Here is an 11,807-nt window from a genome sequence, read left to right on the forward strand (position 1 = left end):
GTTTGAACAGATAAAGAAATGCATATGCTGATGAGTTCAATTTGGGCTATGTTTTCACACAAAGTGTGAGTATTAGAGGTCAGTATTTTGTAAATGTTATGCAAAAAATGTGAGTTTATCAGTGATAGCTGAAAAGAAAGAAATGCATAGACATGCATACTGACACATATTTAGTTACATTTCTGTATTTTGAGTGTGAGTATTGGCTGCCAATATTTTGAAAATGTTCATGCAAAAAAAATATGTTGAAAAGAGAAAGAAATGTTTTGACGTGCATACTTTGAGTTTAATTTGAGTATTAATGTTCTTACACAAATAGTGAGTGTTGGATGTATGTTCCGTATATGCTTGTGCCAAACGAAACCTTATTCAGGGATTTAGATAGGTGTGAATAAATGTTACACATTATATAACAGACAAGTAGCTCTCCGTAATTTTTTTTCTTAGAGGTAGCTCTCAGAGGGGAAAAGGTTGGAGACCCCTGTTCTGACTATATTTGTGTTCCCTACGAACACCCCCAAGTACTTATGCCATCTCTTTTCCATGTCATGCTCTGGGGAAGAACTGGGAGACCGCCACGCCACTCACAGACAGCGAGGGCCTCACTCTTCTTCCAATTGACCCTCGCTGCCGATGCTGAACTAAAATCTGTCACAATATTGGTTAAAATGTCTGCATACGCAGATAAAACCGTGTTTCCATTAAAACCAGGGAAAAACAGTCCTTGCAATTTGGAGCGTATTTTACAGAGGAGGGGTTCTAGGGAGAGTGCATAGAGCATCCCAGACAGAGCACAGCCCTGCCGGACCCCTCTACACACTCTAAAAGGAGCACACAGCCCACCGTTGAACTTCAGCACACTCTCAATCTTATTGTACAACACTTTGATCTTAGCTATGAAACCAGCGCTGAACCCAAACTTCTCCATTACTTTCCAGAGGAAGCTGTGCTCAACGCGGTCAAAAGCCTTTTCCTGATCTAGAGAAATCAGACCAGTATTAATGCCCAATGAGAGGAACCTCCAAAAAACCCCAAAGGTGAGAAAAAAAATTTTTTTAAAAAAATTTTTTTGGGGTTTTTTTTTTTAAAAAAAAATTTTTATTTTTTAAAAAAAAAAACTTGGACAAAAGGAAAAAAATTAAACCCCTTTTTTTAAAGGGGGGGGGGTTTTTTGGGGGGGGGGGTTTTAAAAAAGGGGGGGGGGGGGGTTAGGGGGGGGGGTTTTTGGGGGGGGGGGGGGGGGGTTTTTTTTTGGGGGGGGGGGGGGGTTTTTTTTGGGGGGGGGGGGGGGGGAAATTTTTGGGGCCCCTTTTTTTTTGGGGGGGGGGTTGGGGGGAAAAATTTGGGGGGTTTTTTTTGGGGGGGGGGGGGGGGGGGGGGGGGTTTTTTTTTTTAAGGTGGGGGGGAAAAGGGGGGGGGGGGGGGGGGGGGGTTTTTTTGGGGGGGGGGGGGGGAAAAAAAGGGGGGGGTTTTTTTTAAAAAAAATTTTTTTTTTTGGGGGGGGGGGGGGGGGGGGGGAAAGGGGGCCCAGGGGGGGGGGTTTTTGGGGGGGGGGGGAAAAAAATTTTGGGGGGGGAATTTTTTTTTTTAAAAATTTTTGGGGGGGGGGGGGGAAAAGGGGGGGGGTTTTTTTTGGGGGGGGGGGGGGGTTGGGGGGGGGGGGGGTCGGGGGGGACCTTTTGGGAAATTTTAATTTGGGGGGGGGGGGGGGTTAAAAATTTAAAAGGGGGTTTTTTTTTGGGGGGGGGTTAAGGGGGGGTTGGGGTTCCCCCCCTTGGGGGAAAATTGGGGGGGGGTTGGGGGGGGGGGGGGGGGGTTTTTTTGGTTCCCCTTTTTCCCCTTTTCCCCCCCGGGGCCCCCCCTTTTTAAACCCAAAAAAAACCCAAATTTAAAAAAAAAGGCCCGGGGAAAAAATTTTTAAAAAAAAAAAAAAAAAAGGGGGGCCCCGGGAGCCCCCCCCCCCCTTTTTTTCCGGCCCCCCCCTTTTTTCCCCCCCTTTTTTTGGCCTCCCCCTTTTTTAAAAAAAACCCCGGGGTTTTTTGTTTAAAAAAAGGGGGGGGGGGAAAAAAACCCCAAAAACCCCCCCCGGGAAAAATTTTGGCTTTTTTTTTGGGGGGGGGGCCCCCGGAAAAAAGGGGGGGAAACCCCCCCTTTTTTTTTTTAAAAAAAAAAAAAAAAAATTTTTTTTTTTGTTTAAAAAAAAAACCCCCCCCCCAAATTCCCCCCCCCTTTTTTTTTTTTTTTTTTTTTTTTTTTTTTCCCTTTTTTTTTTTCCCCAAAAAAAGGGGGTCCCAAAAAGGGGGGGCCTTGTGGGGGGGGGGGGGGTTTTTTTTTTCCCCCCCCCCCCCCTTTTTCCCCCTTTTTTCCCCCCCTTTTTTAAAAAAAAAATTTTAAAAGGAAAAAATTTTTAAACCCAAATTTAAAACCAAAAAAAAAAGGGCCCGGAAAAAAAAAAAAAAAAAAAAAGGGGGCCAAAAAAAAGGGGGAAAAAAAATTTAAAAAAAAAAAAGCCAAAAAATCCAATTTTTTTTAAAATTCCCGGGGGGGAAAGGGGGCCCCCCGGGGGGGGGAAAAAATTTTTTTTTTTGGGGGCCCCCCCCCCCGGGGAAAAATTCCCCCCCAAAATTTTTTTTCCCCCAAAAAGGGCTTAAAAAAAACCCCCCCCAAAAAAAAAAAACCCCCAAAAAGGTTAAAAAAAAAGGGGGGCCCCCCCCTTTTTTGGGAAAAATTTTTAAAAAAAAAAAAAAAAACCCCCAAAAAAAAACCCCCCCCAAAAAAACCCCCGGGCCCCCCCAAAAAAAATTTAAAAAAAAAACCCCCCCCCCCCAAAGGGGGGGGGGGCCCCCCCCCCCCCCCCCCCCCCTTTTTTTTTTTCTTCCCCCCGGGGGGGGTTTTTTTAAAAAAAAAGGGGGGAAATTTTTTTTTTTTAAAAAACCCCCCCCTTTTTTTTTTGGGCTCCATTGACGGGGCTTCCCACCTAAAATTTCCCATTGTAAAGGGGAATTTAAAAAAAAAAAAAATAAGTTCAATAAAACACACATAAGGGGTTTTTTTAAACCCCATTGCTACAGGGGGCGGGGGTTTAAAACACCAGTTTTTTTTAGTCCCCAAGCTTTCCGTTCTGGAAACTCCTCATTCGACAAGGGTGGGAAAATTTCCGAAAACCAAAAAACGACCAAACAGGGGAAAAACCTTCCCACAAAAAAAAACCCCCTGCTGGTTTTTTTTGTCTGGAGTAGAAGAATCATTTCCCCTGTGTTCAAATTTTTTCCCTTGGGGCGGGCCTGAACCCATCCACGCCCCCGCCGCCCGCACACACCAACCCCACTCATCCAAAGGGGCCCGCCCGCCCCTTCCTTTTTTTTCCCTCCCACCACCTTTTCGGCTTTTTAAAAGTAGGGCGTTTCCTCGTTTCTTTCCCGCTTTATTTCAGTTCTTTTTTTTTTGTTTGCTAAAAGCCTTGGTTGCCACCTCTTTTTCCTCCCATCTCAGCAAACTCCCCCCGCTACCCCAATTTTTTTCCCCTCCCTCCCGTTTTTCCCCCATAAATTTCCCCCCTGTGTTTGGGAACTTTCCCCCCCGCTCTAACCATTTTTTTCGATTAACCCCCATTTTTTCTTGTGTTTTTTCCCCCATTTTTTTTTTTTTTTTTTATTTTTCCCCCCCACCTAAATTTTTTTCAACCTTTTACCAAAACCACAACCCCCCCGTGAACTCCCTTTTTTCCCGTTCGGCCTTTTACCCCCTTTTGGGTTTTCCACACAATTCCTTACCAGGCGGTTGGGCAGAAATTGCAAGATTTTAGGGCAGGCGGAAAAAACTCCCCCCATGGATTCCACCCCAAGGGGGGGTCAGTAAAACGGCAAACAGCTAAAAGGGTTTTGAAAACATGTGAGTCATCTGAAGTCACCAAGAAAAATAAGTGTAGTAAGGCAAATTAAGACCAATTTTAAAAAGGGCAAGTCTATTTAAAAGGGAAATTTGGGAAAATGATTGGAAACAATGCAAACACCGGGGGGAAGTAATAAAGGGGGGTACAAATAGGTTTTTGAAGCAAGGGGCAACATCTGAACTACGCAAGAGGAAAACATAAAAACTCTAGGGTGGGGATTTTTTGGGGATACTGGGTTAAGTAATTTTGGGAAATTTTAAATGTATGTAACTTTTGGGACAAAATGTGAACAAGTAGTAGAAATTTTTGCTCAATTTGTCCAGGGGAGAGACCCCAACTCATCCAGGGGCGGATTTTAAAAATGAGCCTTTTAAAAATAAATTTCCCGCAGAAAAAATCAAGTGAAAGGGGTTTGGGGGGGAAGGTTTTTTGTTTTTATTTCTTTAGAAAAAAAGGTCAATTTATCAAATTATCATTTTTTTTATTAAACTTTTTTTTTATTATTTTTATTTTTTTATCTTTTTAAGGGTTTGGGGGGGTTTTTGGGGGGGGTTTACTAGGGGGCAGGGTTTGAGGGTGAAAGGGGGTTTCAGCGGGGGCATTTCAAGGAAAAAAGGGGGCACAAAACCCCCCAACCCCAAGGGGGTTATTTGGGAAGGGAGCATCAAGCAAAAAAACAACCTGGTACCAAAAAAAGGGGGTGGGGTTGAAAAGGGCCAACGAGCGAATCCCGTTTTTTCAAAAAGATTCGATGAGAGGGGTTTCCGGGCCCCCCCTCCCCCCCCCCCCTCCTCTACAAAACCAAAAACCCCAAAAAAATCCACCCTGCAGTCCCCCCTCCCACACCGCCCCCCCACAGTAAAAAAACCCACCTCTTTTTTCTCCCCCACCATTTTTCCCTTACCTCACCCCTCCCCCATCAAAAATCAACACAACACAACTCTTTCTAAAAAACCCCTTTTTTTTTTGCTTTTTTCCCCCCATGGCAACACCGACCTTCAAAAGCAGAGCAGGAGGTTTTGGGGGGAGGGTCCCCCCCCGGCAAAGGGTGCCCTTTTCCCTAGTCCCCGCCCGGGGCCCCCCCCCAAAAAATGTGCTGGGCCCCGCTGAGTGGGCCCAGGGGCACTTTAACCCAATTCGGGGGCTGGGAAAGGGGCCCCCGTGCTTTGGGAAAACCCCTTTCCCGCCGGGGTTCCGGAAAAGAAGAAGGGGCGTCCCGCACCCTTTCCCAAAGAAAAATAAGACCGGTTTGGGGCTGACGTCCCCCCCCCAAGAAGGTTTCCCGGAAAAGGGTGGTTTTTTTTCCGTCCACCTTTTTTTGGCCCCCTGGTAATTTCCCCGCTGGACCCTCGCAGTTTGCCAAACCCGCCAAGCTAGGAGTGGGAAAACCCAACCCTCCTTTCCGCTTCAAACCCGGGGCCCACCCCCTTAAAAACCCGGGAGCAAATGTGGGGGAATCATTTTTTCTTTAAAATTTTCCCCTTTTCGTTCAACACCAAATTTTGGCCTGAACCCCGCGGGGAGTAAACTTACGGCGGGCAGGGGGACCCCCCTCCCGGGTTTTCCCGGGCACGGACTATTTTTACGGGGCGACCCCATTTGGCAGACGCAGGACTGTGTTCTGACACTGTTGGGCACAGCACAGGGGGCCCCCAAAGGGGAAACCTTTCTGCTCCCAAAAATGTTCAAACCCCGTACACCCCGACTTTTATTTCCCCCAATTTCCGCAAACGCAGAAGTTTTTTTTGAAAGAAACGCAGTTTTGGTTGTTCCCGCGAGGGGGAAAAGATGAGGACACAGGGGGGTCCCTGGACTCCTTCTTTAGTGGTTAGCCAAACCCCCGGGAGCACAACAAAAGCCCCAAAAACAATGGGGTTGGGAGTGGATTTTCCCCAAGGAAAACTACACCCCCCACCCATTTTTTCCCCCCAAGGGGGACGCCGACAATTGGGCAGGACCATAAAAACCGGGGGTTTTTCCGGACAATTCCTGGCTGGGCCCAAAAACCCTAGGGGGCCCGGTATAAGAACCAAGCCCTCCACTTCCCAGGGCCCCGGGCCCCTTTTAAAAACTGTAACACCATGCCCGAAGATTTCTAACCCCTCGGTGGTTTGCCATGCCCCCTCTTCTTTGGGGTTTGGGGTCTGGGGAACATTGAGGGGCAAACAACGCCAACAAGATACAGATCGTCAGGGAAATCTGGCCCGCCCCGGGGGTTTCCCGCTTGGGCCCCTTTGCCCGGTGGGGTCCCGAGAGGGGGATGCGGGCCCAACCTTTCGAGTATCAAAGGACAACAAAGCTCACCCTCCCACCGTGCTGACCTCATCCCGAACACCTTTACAATAGACTCCCTTCCACCCCGGTTTTAAAACCCCAGAACGCCAAAAGGAATTTCCTTTTTTCCTTTGGGCCCTCAACTCTTTAAAATCATCCCCACCTCAGGTCGTTAAAAAGGGGAACCCTTGAGACCCCATGACACTTTTCTTCATCGCAAAAGCTGTCCCTTTACTTTACTTTCACTTTTACATGTCCACTTTTATTCACAAGCCTTTGTATTTATTTTTTCACTTATTTTTTTTAGTTATCTTATTACTGTACGGCCAATTTCCTTCCCCGGGGGTTTAAAATTGGGTTTAAACCTCGTAGGGTTTTTGGAACTTTTCCCCTTTTTTTTTTGGGGAAACGCCCATTTTAACCCGGGGAATTTTGGGATTCTTAGTTTTTAAAACTTGTATTTTTGTTTTTAATTTTTTTAATTAAAAATGTATAAAGGGAAATTTTGGGGAAATTTTTTGGGGGGGAAAATTGAGGGGGGTTTTATTTCCCCCTTTCCCTTTGTAAATTGGGAAATGTTGCAACCCAATTTCCCCAAGGGGGTAAATAAAGCTTCTTGAATCTTGAATCTTGAACCAACTCACACTCCATAAAAAGGGAGGTGGGGGTAAAAAAAGCTTCCAAACGTTGTTTTTTCCAACCGCCCCAAAAAGGAAAAAGAGGAAAAAAGAAGAAAAGACCCTGGGGTTTCCCGAGTTGCCGTTCTATAGGCCCCAATTTTTTCAATTTTAATTTTCTTTATTTTTAACAACCATGCTTTTGAGGGCCCCCCGGGGGTTTTTGATCTTCCTGAGTATCTTACAGGGGTTTTTAAAATTTTTTTGGGGCGAAAAATTTAGAACGCAAAAGGTTCCTTTTTCCCTTTTAAAATTGTTCCAGTTTTTAAACCCGTTTCCTATCAAAGGATAATTTAAAGTTTTTTTGGGTTTTTTTTGGGCTTTTTTTTGGAAAATTATATCAATAAAAATTATAAAAAGGCACATACACATAAGTTCCATTCCCCAAGTGGAAACCCCCCCCCCAGGGGCGCCTAATTGGGGGTTTTTTTCTCGGGGAACCCCGGAAAGGGCCCCTTTTTTCTTTTCCGGGGGTTTTTAACCCCCTCCCCCCTGGGGGGGGCCCCTTTTTGGAAAACTCAAACCCGAAAAGAAAACCTGGAAACGAGTAAAACTCAAAGCAAAAAAACTTTTCTAAAAGCTGGGGCCCCCCCAACGCCTTCGTTTTTTGTTCTGGGGCATTGACTCACTAAAAACAACCAAAACCCCCAAATTTGGGACGGCCATACTTAAAACCAATAGGCCCCACCCTCTGCCCCAAAAACACAAACATTTGATGCCACACATCGGGTTAAAAGGAAAGTTGAGAATTTTTGAAAATTCTTTAAAAAAGAAAAGTATTTTACCTCTGAAATGTAGAGTAGAAAATTTTAAGGAAAATTTTTAAAAAGGGGAAAACTCCCAAAGGAAATACAAAAAAAAAAACTTCTTTTAAATCCAAACTTTAAGTAAAAGTACTTCCCCCCCACGCCCGGGGACTTAAAAAACAGCAAGATGTTTAGAAAAAAGAACTTTTTTTTTTTTTTTTTAAATTTAAAAAAAATATTTTAATAACTTCATTTATAACGGAGTTTAACTAAAACAACCCGGGCAATGGTTCCCCCCGCTGGGCCCCCATCCCATACTTTAAAATTTTATTCAATAGGTTTTTAAATAAATTAAGGGAAACCACCAAAAAAAAAAATCTACAAAACATTAATGTTTTTCAGCCCAGGAAAACCCTTTTGGGTGTGAAATAAATTTTTTTTAATACACTTTTGAAAATATGGGGCGTAAGTATTCACCAAAAGGATTATTAATATTAAAAAATTTTTGCGTCCAAACCCGCAGCAAAGCAACCCCCCCGGGGTTAATTTAAAACTTTCAAATGCAAATGTAAAAATTTTGGGTGCTGTTATTTAAAATTTTTTTAAAAAAAATATTTACCAAAAGATTCAAAGGGGTTTTTTTTAAAAAACAGTATTTTTGGGGTAACATAAAAATTAAAAAAGGGCCCAAGAATCAAAACCAAACGGTCCAAAAACAAAAAAAATTTTAACCAAAGAATGTAAAAAAAAAAGGGAAACATTTTTTTTGGAAAAGGGGCATTGGCCCCCGGTCTAAAAGGTCCCCACTGCGGGGGCCCTCACACGTCCCTTTTGGCCCAGGGGGCCCCGCGGGGGGGCCCAAAGGGAAAAATTTTTTACAATGAAAGGCAAAAGGGTTTCCCATGTGCAGCAAAGGGGTTTTTTTTATCCTCCCAACTCAAATCAAAGGGATTTACTTTAAAGAAAAGCCTATTAAATTTTTTTAAATATTTGGGGTTTAATAGGAAAATTGGGGTAAGTTTCCCGGAAAACTTACACCCAAAAAAGGCCCAAAGCCAAAAAAACAAACCCCCCATCAAAAGTAATGTTTGGGGGCACCTAAATGAAACAGTTGGTGTTAAATGTGAATTGGGTCACTGGACAGAGACACAGCTCTGGATATATATGTATTTAATCATCAGAAGTCAGTGCATTTTAAATGGTGAATTTAACTGGGGAATCAACGCTGAAGTTGCCTTTCCTCTCTGAAGTGGTCCAAGAAAGACCTGAAATGGGATTAACAGATTGTTACTGACTCTTATTTTCTTTCTGTGGATGTAATTTGCCTTCACGTGTTGATGTAGAGATGCTGACTGTGTGTTTGTGTGTTGAACAGGGACCGTTGTTCAGACAGATTGCACGTCACTTTCAGGCCCACTTTGCACCCCCTGTGAGAGCGGGACTTATATGAACGAACCCAACGGACTGAATAAGTGTTTCACATGCACCTCTTGTGACTCCGGTATGTCTATAATGTGTTGTTGTGATGTCTTTGTAATGTTTTTTGACAATGGCAGTGAATATCTTGGTTAGATAAAACCAGTTATTGGACATTTCTCACTTTGTTATGGCACTTTGTACAAAAGGAGTTACCAATTAAGATTAACATCACTTTATTAATCCCTGTGGGGAAATTCAGGATTTATCAGTATTGATAATGGAAATATTCCTAATTTGCAACACTGGTGGAGATTTAATAATTACCCCAAATATGTATCAACAAGATGCCAACTGTTCCAAACGTAAAAAAATGTCAATAAACACTTTGCAATGTTATTTTCTAGCCCAGTAAAAGGGGGGAAATACTCAATCTTCCCATGTGGGGGGGGGGAAAAGGGGGGGGGGTTTAAGTAAATTTATCACAAAGAAGCGAAAGGAGAAGGGGAAGAATTTTCACGGAAGTAAAAGCTATCAACATAACTATAAAAAAGTATAAACCCATCGAATACCATTAAATGTCTTAACGATTTCCACAAACTTTCTAAATAAAGACTAATAAAAAAGGCTTTTAACCCCTTTTGAAAAGGCTTTGCTAAAGCTTATTAATATACTCAATTTTTTTAAAGGCAGCTTCAAGTTTTTTAAATATTATTTGGGTTTTGCATAAAGGGACTTTTTGGGGTTTGTTTTTGGGCCGGCCCTTTCCGCAGCGGCTGAAAAAAAACCCCACCATTTTTTAATTGTAGATGGTTATTTCTGCAAACTGGAGGTGTTTTCAGGAGCTTGGCACAAAAAAAACACACTGAACCCGGGAGAGGGAAAAAAGAACCATTAAGTAAAAGCAGACTCTCCTGACACTACAGATTTCATGCACACGATGTCCGGCTGATCTTTCCCTGGTCTTACTCAATCACGGGGGCTCTTGTAGGGACCGGCTTTTAAAGCCAAATGGCACCATTCAAATCCTAAGGCCAAAAAAACGATTATTTGGGAAAATCTGGGAGGGTCCAGTTTTCCCCCTGGGACTGCTGAACGAACCCCCATAACCGGGGAACACGGGTTTGCAGCCCCCGCTCGCCCCCCCTTCATTATGCCTTTAAGTGTTGTATTTTTTGGGTGGTTTTTTTTGTGGTTTTGAAACTAACACCCAAATGCACAACCAAATTTCCCCCCTTGGGGGTTAATAAAATTTCTTAATCTAAATCTGATTTTTTTCAAGCACAGTATCAAAAAACTTTATCAAATACAACACAAAAATCACACTTTTTAAAATGGACAGAACCAAAAGTGCGAACCATGTCAGGCAGTAAACCGGGAAACCCCTCCATTTCTTAACGGTCCCCTTTTCTTTCACACAGGGTTTTTTGAAAAAACGGGTATGAGACCCCTTTACGCCCATAACCCCCAAAAAATAACCCTTTAAAAGACTCGTATATTAAAAAATAGACTTGAATCAACTGGTCTCCTCCCCAGTGATTTAAAACCCCCCGAATGAAAACACAGATGTGATGAAGGGGGCCAAAGGGGCGTGTAAAAACTCCCGGGGTCCTGCCCAAAGGGAAACCCCAGGGCGAACACATGGTGTTTTCAGTCCCCGGTTTTTTTTAAGGGAGGGGGGTTTTTTACAATGGACAATGTAAATCTGTGTTTTTTGGTTTTTTAAAAAAGTAGGGTCCTCCTCCCCTTCAACCCGACCACTATGTTTGTGTAATAACTGGACTGCTGAAAATAAATTCTGTGGCTTTATCTGAGTGTGTGATGGATGAATCCTTCCCATCCGCAGGATAGATGTCACAAAACATAAATCACTTTCAATAGACTTTTTGGAAATGGTTTGTTTTAATATTGATTGTTTTGGATGTGTGTATAATTACCTTTTAGTACTTTTAGCGTAATAGTGGTAAAAAGAAGTTTAATTTTAAACACACAAAGTACTGAAGTTACTTTCACTTCTCTTTTCTGACAGATGCTCAGAAGCCCAGAGGAAGCTGGAAGAAGGAAGCGGGATCAGCGATGTTGTTTGTGGAAGTTCTTCAAGACAACATTTCAGTTACATACAACATCATTGTTTGCATTAATAGTTGTTGTTGTTGTTGTTGTGCTTTCATTAGAGCAGGGTTTCCCCCAGAAAATGTGTTAGTCAAGGTGGTGACCGGGGGGGGGGTGAAGTCGGCCGGCTACGTCGCATGAAGAAGCCGGCGATTTTGGGCGAGTTTTTCGTCCACAGGTGTCAGCCATCCAAATAGTAAAATTCACAGGTTGTCGCTATCCAAATAGTAGTCTTTCCGAAAAAATGCTGGTTTTTGAGAGGGGTCGAACGATGATAGCACAAAGACATATACCACTAGATGCCGCTTTCGGGCGCATCACCTTCAGAGGGATATTTGGAGGATAGCCCCACATTTTAAAAAAGTTTCTTTTATTTTTTTTTGTTTTTTATTTTAAAATGCGTTTTGCGAGAAAAAAGACTGTCAGTCACGGTTTGGAATGAAAAGGGAGAAAACATGAAAAGTTTTAAAAAAGGCGAATATCGCTATAGGCCTATATCTATATAATTTTTTTTTTTTTTTTCTGGAGACGTGACGTTAGTCAAGGCGGCAACCCCGTGTTGTTAAGGCGGCCGCCTTAACAGGGAAAACGCTGTGGAAACCCTGTTAGAGGTTAGTGCTTGTTTTCCACCCCTCCATACTAGTTCTCACTCATTCCCGCCTTCTTTTTTTCCTTTTTTTGAGGAAAGGA

This window comes from Eleginops maclovinus, chromosome 1, assembly GCF_036324505.1.
Source record: "Eleginops maclovinus isolate JMC-PN-2008 ecotype Puerto Natales chromosome 1, JC_Emac_rtc_rv5, whole genome shotgun sequence".
Taxonomy (NCBI): Eukaryota; Metazoa; Chordata; class Actinopteri; order Perciformes; family Eleginopidae; genus Eleginops; species Eleginops maclovinus.